Consider the following 11,527-nt stretch of genomic DNA (forward strand, 5'->3'; position numbering starts at 1 on the left):
GTTGTAACACATACCCGACCCCATATGACGACGCATCACAAGCTAACGCTGATCGTTTACATGGGTTATACAGAACAAGCAGTTTGTTAGAACACAATAAATTTCTGGTTTCCTTAAAGGCAGCCTCTTGTGAAGTCTCCCATACCCAGTCGTCTCCCTTGTGCAGTAGTGCATGGAGGGGTTCTAGCAGGCTGCCTATCCCAGTTCGGAAATTAGAAAAATAGTTAAGGAGTCCCAGGAATGACCGCAGCTCCGTCATGTTCTATGGTCGCGGCGCATTCTTGATGGCCTCCATCTTGATGTCGGTCAGTATGATGCCATCTGCTGCGATTCTCCTCCCTAAGAATTCGACGTCCTGTAAAAGGAAAATATACTTCGAGCATTTCAACCTGAGCCCCACGCGATCCAACCGACTAAGAACCTCCTCCAGATTCTTCAAGTGCTCCATGGTGTCCCAACCTGTAATCAATATGTCATCCTGGAAGAGCACTGTGAAAGGATCCGACTTTAGCAGGCTCTCCATGTTCCGCTAGAAGGTTGCTGCGGCTGACCGACTCCTGAACGAGCACCGGTTATAGAGAAACAGACCTCTGTGCGTGTTGATGCAGGTGAGGCCTTTCGAAGACTCCTACAGCTCCTGCGTCATGTAGGCCGAGGTCAGTTCCAGCTTGGTGAACGTCTTCCCTCCAGCCAGGGTCGCAAATAGGTTGTCTTCCTTGGGTAGCGGGTACTAATCCTGCAGCAAAAACGATTAATCGTTACTTTATAGTCCCCGCAAATTCTAACCGTACCGTCTTCCGTGAGTACTGGGACAATCGGACTGGCCCAGTCATTGAATTCCACTGGCACAATGATGCCTTTATGTTGCAGCCTGTCCGGCTCGATTTCCACTTGTTCACGCATCATATACGGTACTGCCCGAGCCTTGTGGTGGATGGATCGTGTACCGGGAACCAAATGGTTCTGCACTTTCGCCCCCGAGAAGCTTCCAATGCCTGGCTCGAATAACGATGGGAACTTGCTTAGAACTTGGGTACATGAGGTGTCGCTGACGGACGAAAGCACTCGGATGTCGTCCCAGTTCCAACGGATTTTCCCCAGCCAAAGAACGTGGCACAATCCACAGTGGGAGTTCGTGTACTGCTCCATCATAGGAGACTTTGACTTCAGCACTGCCAATTACAGAGATTAGTTCTTTGGTGTAAGTCCTTAATTTGGTGTGAATGGGTTTGAGCTTGGGCCTGTGTGCCTTCTTTCCCCACTGCCCGTCGAAGGACTTTTTACTCATTGTGGATTGACTTGCCCCCGTGTCCAGCTCTATAGATACTGGAATGCCGTTCAGTTCAACTTTCGACATTGTGGGTGGGCATTTTGCGTGAATGTGTGTAACCCGTACAATTCTGCCTCCTCAGTACAAGTTTCCAATTCAGTCTGATCCACTGTAGCTTGATCTTCCTCTGCAACATGGTGGTTTGCAGGGTTTGCAGCTCGCCTGCACATTCATTGGAGGTGTTCCATTGTTCTGCAAACATTCCTTGCATAGTGCTTAAAGCGGCATTGATGGGGCTGATGGTCACCTCCACAGCACCGACAGGAGGTTAACTGCCTCGCATTAACAGATGATGGCGGACTCTGGGTCAATTGAGGTCGGGCCACAGCAGCCGGCGTGTACATTCTGTCATGTACATTTCTGCTCAAAACCGGCGTTACTTTATGCACAGTAGTGGCCGAAATTTCTTTGTTCTGTGCAATCTGCTTGTGTCGTCACTGGTGGATGTAAATTCCTGGGCTATCGTTATGGCTTTACTCAGATTCAGAGTTTCTACAGTCAACAGTTTGCGAAGGACTGTCTCATGTCCGATGCCCAGTACAACAAAGTTTCTGAGTATTTGTTCCAGGAATCCCTCAAACTCACAATGTCCTGCGAGGTGCCTTAGTTCGGCGACATAGCTCGCCACTTCCTGGCCCTCTGACCCTTGACATGTGTAGAACCGATATCTCACCATTAAAACGCTTTCCTTAGGATTTAGGTGCTCCTGGACCAGCGTACACAATTCTTCATAGGATTTCTCTATTGGTTTTGCCGGGGCCAGGAGATTCTTCACGAGGCCATAGGTTGTTGCCCCGCAGAGAGTTAGGAGGATCGCCCTTCGTTTGGTGGCGTTCTCGTCCCCTTCGAGCTCATTGGCCACAAAGTATTGGTCGAGTCTATCCACGAAGGCCTCCCAATTGTCCCCTTCTGAGAACTTCTCCAGGATGCTGACTGTTCTTTGCATTTTTGCGTGGTTGTTCGTTAACTCGTCGCCAATTGTTACACTCATAACAAGCAGTGAGACTGAGTATTGTGTGCAATGAGCAAGTGTGACCTTAGCTCCTTTATTAAGGTTCCAGTGTGCAGGTTTCGTGGGTGGCCTGCTTATATATTGTCTTCCCAAGGGATGCTGGAATCCCTGGGACTCCAACAGGTGGGCCCTTTGGTGGTCAGGTGTGATGCAGATTACAAAGGGTTAAATACATAACAAGCTCGGCGATCTGTGGGCGATGTGCTGAAAGTTGCGTCGGGCGATGTGTGGCTGATGTGTGGGTGATCAGCTTGGCGATGTGACATGAAATTTGGGCCGGCGATTTTTCGGGCAATTAACTGTCACCAAGATGATGCTCACCATTGATGTATGACCTGCACATCCAACAGTGTGTCAGCCTTGTAAATAACACCTACGTTCTTTCAGGCAAAGCGATAATTGATGAGCTCCTGATGTAAGGCGCATGCAGCTATCATGCCACCATGGGCCCTTTCATGCGGTCTACAGGGGGGGCGGGGGCATTGCTTCAGCGTCAGCCAGATTGCCTGCACCGATGTCAGCATCTGCCTCCTCGTCCTCCTCTTCCTCGCTCTGGTGAGGTGGACTGTCAGACTCATCAATCAATTCTTGTCCCCTCCTGATAGCCAAGTTGTGCAGCATGGAGCACACCACCACGACTTGAGCTACCTGCTCAGGGTGGTATTGTAGTGAGCCTCCTGAGTGGTCCAGGCATCTGAAGTGCTGCTTCAGCACTCCAATGGTTTTCTCCACGATATTGTGAGTTGCTCTGTAACTCTTGTTGTATCGCCTCTTAGCCTCGGTGTGGGTATCACGCAGGGGGTGTCATCAGCCAGGTGGCGAGGCTATATCCTTTGTCACCAAGCATCCAGCATTGACCTTGTGGCTCATTGTTAAACAAGTCAGATACAGTGTTCTCACGCAGGATGTGAGCATCATGCATCCTGCCTGTAAATTGAGCATTCACTGCCAGTATAATTTGCTGGTAGTTCACAACCAGTTGGACATTTAGAGAGTGGAAGAATTCCTTGCGGTGCCTGAAAACATAGAAACATAGAAACATAGAAAATAGGTGCAGGATTAGGTCATTCGGCCCTTCGAGCCTGCACCACCATTCAATATGATCATGGCTGATCATTTTTGCAACTTTAGTACTCCATTCCTGCTTTCTCTCCATACCCCTTCATCGCTTTAGCTGTAAGGGCTGCATCTAACTCCCTTTTGAATATATCTAATGAACTAGCCTCAACAACTCTCTGTGGTAGAGAATTCCACAGATTCACAATTCTCAGAGTGAAGAAGTTTCTTCTCATCTCGGTTCTAAATGGCTTACCCCTTATCCTTATAGTGTGACCCCTGGTTCTGGACTTCCCTAACATCGGGAACATTCATCCTCATCTAACCTGTCCAATCCTGTCAGAATTTTATATGTTTCTATGAGATCCCCTCTCATTCTTCTAAATTCCAGTGAATATAAGTCTAGTCGATCCAGTCTTTCCTCATATGTCAGTCCTGCCATCCCAGGAGTCATTCTGGTGAACCTTCGCTGCATTCCCTCAATAGCAAGCACATCCTTCCACAGATTAGGAGACCAAAACTGTACAAAATATTCCAGGTGAGGCCTCACCAAGGCTCTGTACAACAGCAGCAAGACCGCCCTGCTCCTATACTCAAATCCTCTCACTATAAAGACCAACATCCCATTTGCCTTCTTCACCGCCTTCTGTATCTGCATGCCAACTTTCAATGACTGATGTACCATGACACCCAGGTCTCGTTACACCTCCCCTTTTCCTAATCTGTCACCATTCAGATAATATTCTGCCTTCTTGTTTTTGCCACCAAAGTGGATAGCCTCACATTTATCTGCATTATACTGCATCTGCCATGCATTTGCCCACTCAGCTAACCTGTCCAAGTCACCTTGCAGCCTCTTAGCATCATCCTCACAGCTCACACTGCCTCTCAGCTTAGTGTCATCTGAAAACTTGGAGATATTACATTCAATTCCTTCATCCAAATCATTAATGTATATTGTAAATAGTTGAGGGTCCCAGCACTGAACCTTGCGGTACCCCACTACTCATGCCTGCCATTCTGAAAAGGACCCATTTATTCCTACTCTTTGCTTCCTGTCTGCCAACCAGTTCTCTATCCATGTCAATACATTACCCTCAATATCATCTGCTTTAATTTTGCACACTAATCTATTGTGTGGGATCTTATCAAATGCCTTTTGAAAGTCCAAATACACCACATCCACTGGTTCACCCTTGTCCACTCAACTAGTTACATCCTCAAAAAATTCTACAAGATTTGTCAAGCATGATTTCCCTTTCATAAATCCATGCTGACTTGGACTGATCCTGTCATTGCTTTCCAAATGCGCTGCTATTACATCTTTAATAATTGATTCCAACATTTTCCCCACTACCGATGTCAGGCTAACCGGTCTACAATTCCTTGTTTTCTCTCTCCCTCCTTTTTTAAAAAGTGGGGTTACATTAGCTACCATCCAATCCATAGGAACTGATCCAGAGTCTATATAACATTGGAAAATGACCACCAATGCATCCACTATTTCTAGGACCACTTCCTTAAGTACTCTGGGACACAGATTATCAGGCCCTGGGGATTTATCGGCCTTCAATCCCATCAATTTCGCTAACACAAAATCCTGACTAATAAGAATTTCCTTTAGTTCCTCCTTCATGCTAGACCCTCGGTCCCCTAGTATTTCCGGAAGGTTATTTGTGTCTTCCTTAGTGAAGACAGAACCAAAGTATTTGTTCACTTGGTCTGCCATTTCTTTGTTCCCCATTATAAGTTCACCTGATTCACCAGATTCAACATCCTGCCAAGGTGACCGCATCGCGATGTGCGTACAGTTTATTGCTCCCTGCACCTTGGGGAAGTTTGCAATTCTGGAGAATCCTAGAGCCCTCTGTGTCTCCCAGGTCATAGGGAAGCTGATCAAGTCCCTCCTGCTTCAGTGACCTGTCTAATGTCGCGATGAGTGGCATGCCGAGAAAGTCCGCAAATGTCACCAGCTGTGGCCTGAAAAGAACCCGAGGCATAGAATGACAGTGTTGCAGTGACTTTGACCTTGACTGACAGTGCAGTACTGATGGTGCTGGCAGGCTGCAGATCTGCCCTTATCAGCTGGCATACCTCAGTGATAATCTCTTTGTGAAAGTGCATTCTCCGAAGGCAGATGGTGTCGGGCAAGTTGAGCTAAGAATGCTTGCGGCCAGTGTAACTTCTCATCCTCCTCATCTGTCTGTCACTTCTTACATTGGGCACAAATTGCAGTGGAGCGTTCCTTCGGCGATGTCGAATCTGCTGCATGTATTTGGTCACCAAGACAGGTTGAGAAAGGACAGGCCCCATTGCAGTAGATCTCTGTTTTCCACCGATTGCTCACAAACAAGGAATGTCCCAACGAAGACATCTCTTCAATTCCAATCGGTCACAATATGGTCAAGATGTTTTAGACATGTTCACATCAACTCCAAAGACCTGCAGAGTACATCCGAACTCCACCGAGGTTGAAGCACAGCAGCTTTTTAAAGGATGCGACATGTGATCTAGAACATGGTGTCCATAACGCTGTGATTCGTTCCGGTTAGTTCGACTTTTTGTGGCCGTTTTTTTGGGGCGAGCGATATTGTGGGCGATATGTGTGCGAGGTGGTGAAATTGACAATGGGCGATCTCCATGGCCGCTAGTTTGGGTAAATATGCTCTTTACGACAAAAAACAATGGGCGGGCGTTAATATTGAATCTCGGTGTTAATTGCGTGCGGAAAGTAACGCTGGGCGATATTATGGGCGTTGAATTGGCCCATTCTGCTGATTCCACCCAAGAAAAGTGGGCGGACGGGAATATTTTTTCTCGGCATTAAGCCCATGGGGAAAGTAACGCTCGGCAATAAGTTCCCGAAAAATGCCCGCCAGTTTCCATTTTGTGCCAAAATGGACGATAAATGGGCGTTATATGTCATTTCAGCGGTAAAATGAGCATTCAGTGGGCATTAAGCATGCAAAAAAAGTGGAAGTTCTAGCCCCTGGAGTGTTATATTGAGAGCGTGAATATGGTTGTTAAGCTGAAATTAATGCCCAGACTTTCAGATGATGTCCCCAGTAATAGGAGAATCAAGGAAAACTTTTGTGGTATGAAGAAAAGTGAACATTTTAAATTAAAGACATGGTGTGGATTTATTTTGACTGAAATTTATAATATACCACTGTTGAAATGCATGGAGTTTTTTTAAGTGGATAAAATGTAGGACTCGATTTTCCCCAAAACCTTTTTTTAGCGTACTTGAAGAGTTACGCCCATTTTTGGGGGGGCACAAGAACGCTCCCAAAAAACATTCAAAAGTTTCCCCATTTGATTTCTTCATTTTGGCGCAGCCAAACCTGTCCTTTAGTTTTGGAGGTGGAGCCATGATCTGTGCCAAAAAGCTTGGATTACCACGGTAACCAGGGACACAATGCGGGCTGAGGCTGCAAAGTGAAACATACAATCAGCTTCCAACACATTAAAATACATTGCATCAACATAAAAACACATTGAAATACATTGTAGCAACTTAAAAACACATTGAAATACATTGCAGCAACTTAAAAACACATTAAAATACATTGCAGCAACTTAAAAACATATGAAAATACATTGCAACAACATACCTCCAATTATTAAAGCGTTCCCCCCCGCTTCCGATGCCGGTACCGATCCCTGCCCCTATCCCAGGCTGAAGTGCATCCCAGTCTGCATCACCGCCCAGCCCTAGCCCCGAGTGGCTTGCTGGTCTGCACTTTTTCTGACAGACATGCGACAAGCCCCGCCCCTGTCAAGCTCGGCACTCCGCCCACCCCCACTGGCCCCCATCCCAAATCATTCCCTCCACGTCGTGCCGAGAAGCAGGACCTGAGGCTCCGACTCTCTTCACTCGCTCAGGCCCTGGTCATCTCCTCTCTTCCCCCACCGACTCTCTAAACCTCCCCGCCCTGGGGCTGGGAGCGGGGGTCCTGGGGCTTAGAGCTGCGGGCCTGGGGCCGAGAGCGAGGATCCTGGGACCGAGAGCAGGGGTCCTGGGACCGAGAGCGAGGACGGGAAGGAGCTAATGTAACACCACTTTTTAAGAAAGGAGGTCGAGAGAAAATGGGGAATTATAGAACGGTTAGCCTGACATCGTTGGTGGGGAAAATGTTGGAATCAATTCTTAAAGATGAAATAGCAGCGCATTTGGAAAGCAGTTACAGGATCGATCCAAGTCAGCATGGATTTATGAAAGGGAAATCATGCTTGACAAATCTTCTAGAATTTTTTGAGGATGTAACTAGTAGAGTGGACATGGGAGAACCAGTGGATGTGATGTATTTGGACTTTCAAAAGGCTTTTGACAAGGTCCCACACAAGAGATTAGTGTGTAAAATTAAAGCACATGGTATTGAGGGTAATGTATTGACGTGGATAGATAACTAGTTGGCAGACAGGAAGCAGAGAGTCAGAAAAAATGGATCCTTTTCAGAATGGCAGGCAGTGACCAGTGGGGTGCCGCAGGGTTCAGTCCTGGGACCCCAGCTATTTACAATATACATCAATGATTTTCGTGAAGGAATTCAATGTAATATATCCAAGTTTGCAGGTGACACTGAGCTGGGTGGCGGTGTGAGCTGTGAGGAGGATGCTAAGAGGCTGCAGGGTGACTTGGACAGGTTAAGTGAGTGGGCAAATGCATGGCAGATGCAGTATAATGTGGATAAATGTGAGGTTATCCACATTGGTGGCAAAAACAGGAAGACAGAATATTATCTGAATGGTGACAGATTAGAAAAAGGGGAGGTGCAACGAGATCTGGGTGTCATGATACATCAGTCATTGAAGTTTGGCATACAGGTACAGCAGGCGGTGAAGAAGGCAAATGGTATGTTGGCCTTCATAGCAAGGGGATTTGAGTATAGGAGCAGGGAGGTCTTACTGCAGTTGTGCAGGGCCTTGCTGAGGCCACACCTGGAATATTTTGTTCAGTTTTGGTCTCCTAATCTGAGGAAGAACGTTCTTGCTACTGAGGGAGCGCAGCAAAGATTCACCAGACTGATTCCCGGGATGGCAGGACTGACATATGAGGAGAGACTGGATCAAGTGGACATGTATCCACTGGAATTTAAAAGAATGATAGGGGATCTCATAGAAACATATAAAATTCTGACGGGATTGGACAAGTTAGAGGCAGGAAGAATGTTCCCATTGCTGGGGAGTTCCAGAACCAGGGGTCACAGTCTAAGGATAAGGGGTAGGCAGGCCATTTAGGATGGACATGAGGGGAAACTTCTTCACTCAGAGAGTGGTTAACCTGTGGAATTCTCTACCACAGAAAGTTGTTGAGGCCGATTCTTTCGATATAATTCAAAAGGGAATTAGATATGGCCCTTACGGCCAAAGGGATCAAGGGGTATGGAGAGAAAGCAGAAAAGGGGTACTGAGGTTGAATGATCAGCCATGATCTTATCGAATGGCGGTGCAGGCTAGAAGGGCCGAATGGCCTGCTCCTGCACCTAATTTCTATGTTTCTATGATCTTGGGGCCGAGAGCGATGGCGGCAACGAGCAGAGAAGTGGCGGAGGGCCGAGCGGGAGAGAGAGAGAGAGGCTGGGGGAGAGAGAGAGGCTGGGGGAGAGAGAGAGAGGCTGGGAGAGAGAGAGAAACATAGAAACATAGAAAATAGGTGCAGGAGTAGGCCATTCGGCCCTTCGAGCCTGCACCACCATTTGATAAAATCATGGCTGATCTTTTCCTCAGTACCCATTTCCTGCTTTCTCTCCATACCCCTTGATCCCGTTAGCCATAAGGGTCATATCTAACTCCCTCTTGAATATATCCAATGAACTGGCATCAATAACTCTCTGTGGCAGGGAATTCCACAGGTTAACAACTCTCTGAGTGTAGATGTTCCTCCTCTTCTCAGTCCTAAATGGCCTACCCCTTATCCTAAGACTGTGTCTCCTGGTTCTGGACTTCCCCAAAATCAGGAACAATATACCCGCATCACACATGACCCGTCCCGTCAGAATCTTGTATATTTCTATGAGATCCACTCTCATCCTTCTAAACTCCAATGTATAAAGGCCCAGTTGATCCAGTCTCTCCTCATATGTCAGTCCGGCCATCCTGGGAATCAGTCTGGTGAACCTTTGTTCACTCCCTCAATAGCAAGAACGTCCTTCCTCAGATTAGGAGACCAAAACTGAACACAATATTCCAGGTGGTGCCTCACCAAGGCCCTGTACAACTGCAGTAAGACCTCTCTGCTCCTATACTCAAATCCCCTAGCTTTGAAGGCCAACATACCATTTGCCTTCTTTACCGCCTGCTGCACCTGTATGCCAACTTTCAGTGACTGATGAACCATGACACCTAGGTCTCGTTGCACCTCCCCTATTGTGTTCCTAACACAGATGAGACTGCACACAGGGAGGTTAAAGTAACAGTGACCTTAGTCTTTAATAAGACACTCCAGAGTGAGGAACAATCCTTAGGGGCCGGCTTATATACAATGGTCCCAAGAGATGCTAGGATCCCTTGGGACTTCAGGGGATGAGCTCCCTGGTGGCAGAACATGTGAGTGCATGCTTTACAGATACACAACATCCCCTTTTCCGAATCTGCCACCATTCAGAGAGGGAGGCCGGGGGAAGAGAGAGGGTGAGAGGCTGGGGGAGTGAGAGGCTGTGGGGCATGGCGGGGGGAGAGTAACGGGGGTGGGGGGTGAAATCAGAGGGAACTCAGGGAAGACGGGTCACGTTCTTACAGCCGCCTAGAACGAACATCGTTGGAGTGGATGATATCCACAAGTCACAACACTGTCAGTATTCACTTAATCCCCAATAAACCTGTTAACAATCTGTACACAATGCCTGCCCCATCTATAGTGGGGTGGCGGGGGAGGATGCACTTGGACTGGGATAAGGCTCTTCGGCTGAGGGAGGCATGCACTTGGACTGGGATAAGGTTAAGTTCGTAGCACTCACTAACTCTCAGCTGTATTGGGGCACTGTTTTACTTTAACACGGGCTGGCCCGTTAACCACCTCTGCTCCTATCGAGCTCCCACAATCGTGCTTGTGAGTAGCGAATGTGGCCTGATACTGAGTTAACAGAGCTTGTGTGTTCAGGTCTGTGTGTGTGTGTGTAACTATCTCGTATGTCTCGGGCTCCTCAATCGCAGAAACAGCCGATACCCATCTGCTGTGAAAATTTCCTTTCCCAAACAGATCATTCGCATAATCCACGATTACACCACATTTATCGAGGAAATCTGACCCACAACACCTTCCCCATTCATTAAGTACATCTCAACCGGCCTCTCGAGAGTAACATGCTCCAGCCCAAATTTAAACCGTTCCTCCTTTATCTCGGGTGCCTTTTGCATCGATCCGACAAAGGCAGTTAAAGAAATAATCTTCCCTGTGGCCAGAGGATGGCGCTTAGGGCATGGGGTGTGTTCACTGGTAACAGCCCAACCAGTGTCCATAAGCATTGTCTGTCACTGGCGGCCGATGCCATCCAGTCGCTAAAAACAGCTCTGGGCCCTGACTCCGTTAGTTGTGTCGAGGAGGCTCAAGTACGTGGGGAGATCCCGTCCGAACTGACCCCTGTCCGGATGGAATTCCTCATCGGCGCCAAACCCCGGAACCTCCCTCGGGAGCCTGCGCCTCACAACTTGAGCCGCCTCGGGGAAATCCCCTCCGTGCCTTTCAGTTCTGCGCGGAGGGGTTTCCTGTACGGGCTGCTCCTGCACACTCTCAACCTTGCCATCCTCGCCTGCCATCCGGACACGTCATGGCATACCATCTTGCCATCCGGAGGAGGCGGGGGTCCCCGATGGAGTGCACTCTATGCGGGAGTCCTCCCACTATTTATCGGGGACTTGGCCTGGAGGGTGGTGCACGGAGCAGTCCTGTGCAACAAATTTTTAAGCCGGTTCACGGACTCCCAGGCCACCTGCAATTTCTGCAGTCTGGAGGAGTCCGTGTTCCATGTTTTTATGGAGTGTGCAAGGTTGCAGTCCCTGTTTCATTATTTGAAGAGGCTGCTCCTCAATTTCTGGCTGCACTTCAGTCCCACACTCCTGATCTTTGGGCACCCTGTGCGGAGGGGAGCGGATAGGTCCGAGGGCCTCCTCGTAGGACTGCTCCTGGG

This window comes from Pristiophorus japonicus, chromosome 7 (assembly GCF_044704955.1).
Source record: "Pristiophorus japonicus isolate sPriJap1 chromosome 7, sPriJap1.hap1, whole genome shotgun sequence".
NCBI classification, from domain to species: Eukaryota; Metazoa; Chordata; class Chondrichthyes; family Pristiophoridae; genus Pristiophorus; species Pristiophorus japonicus.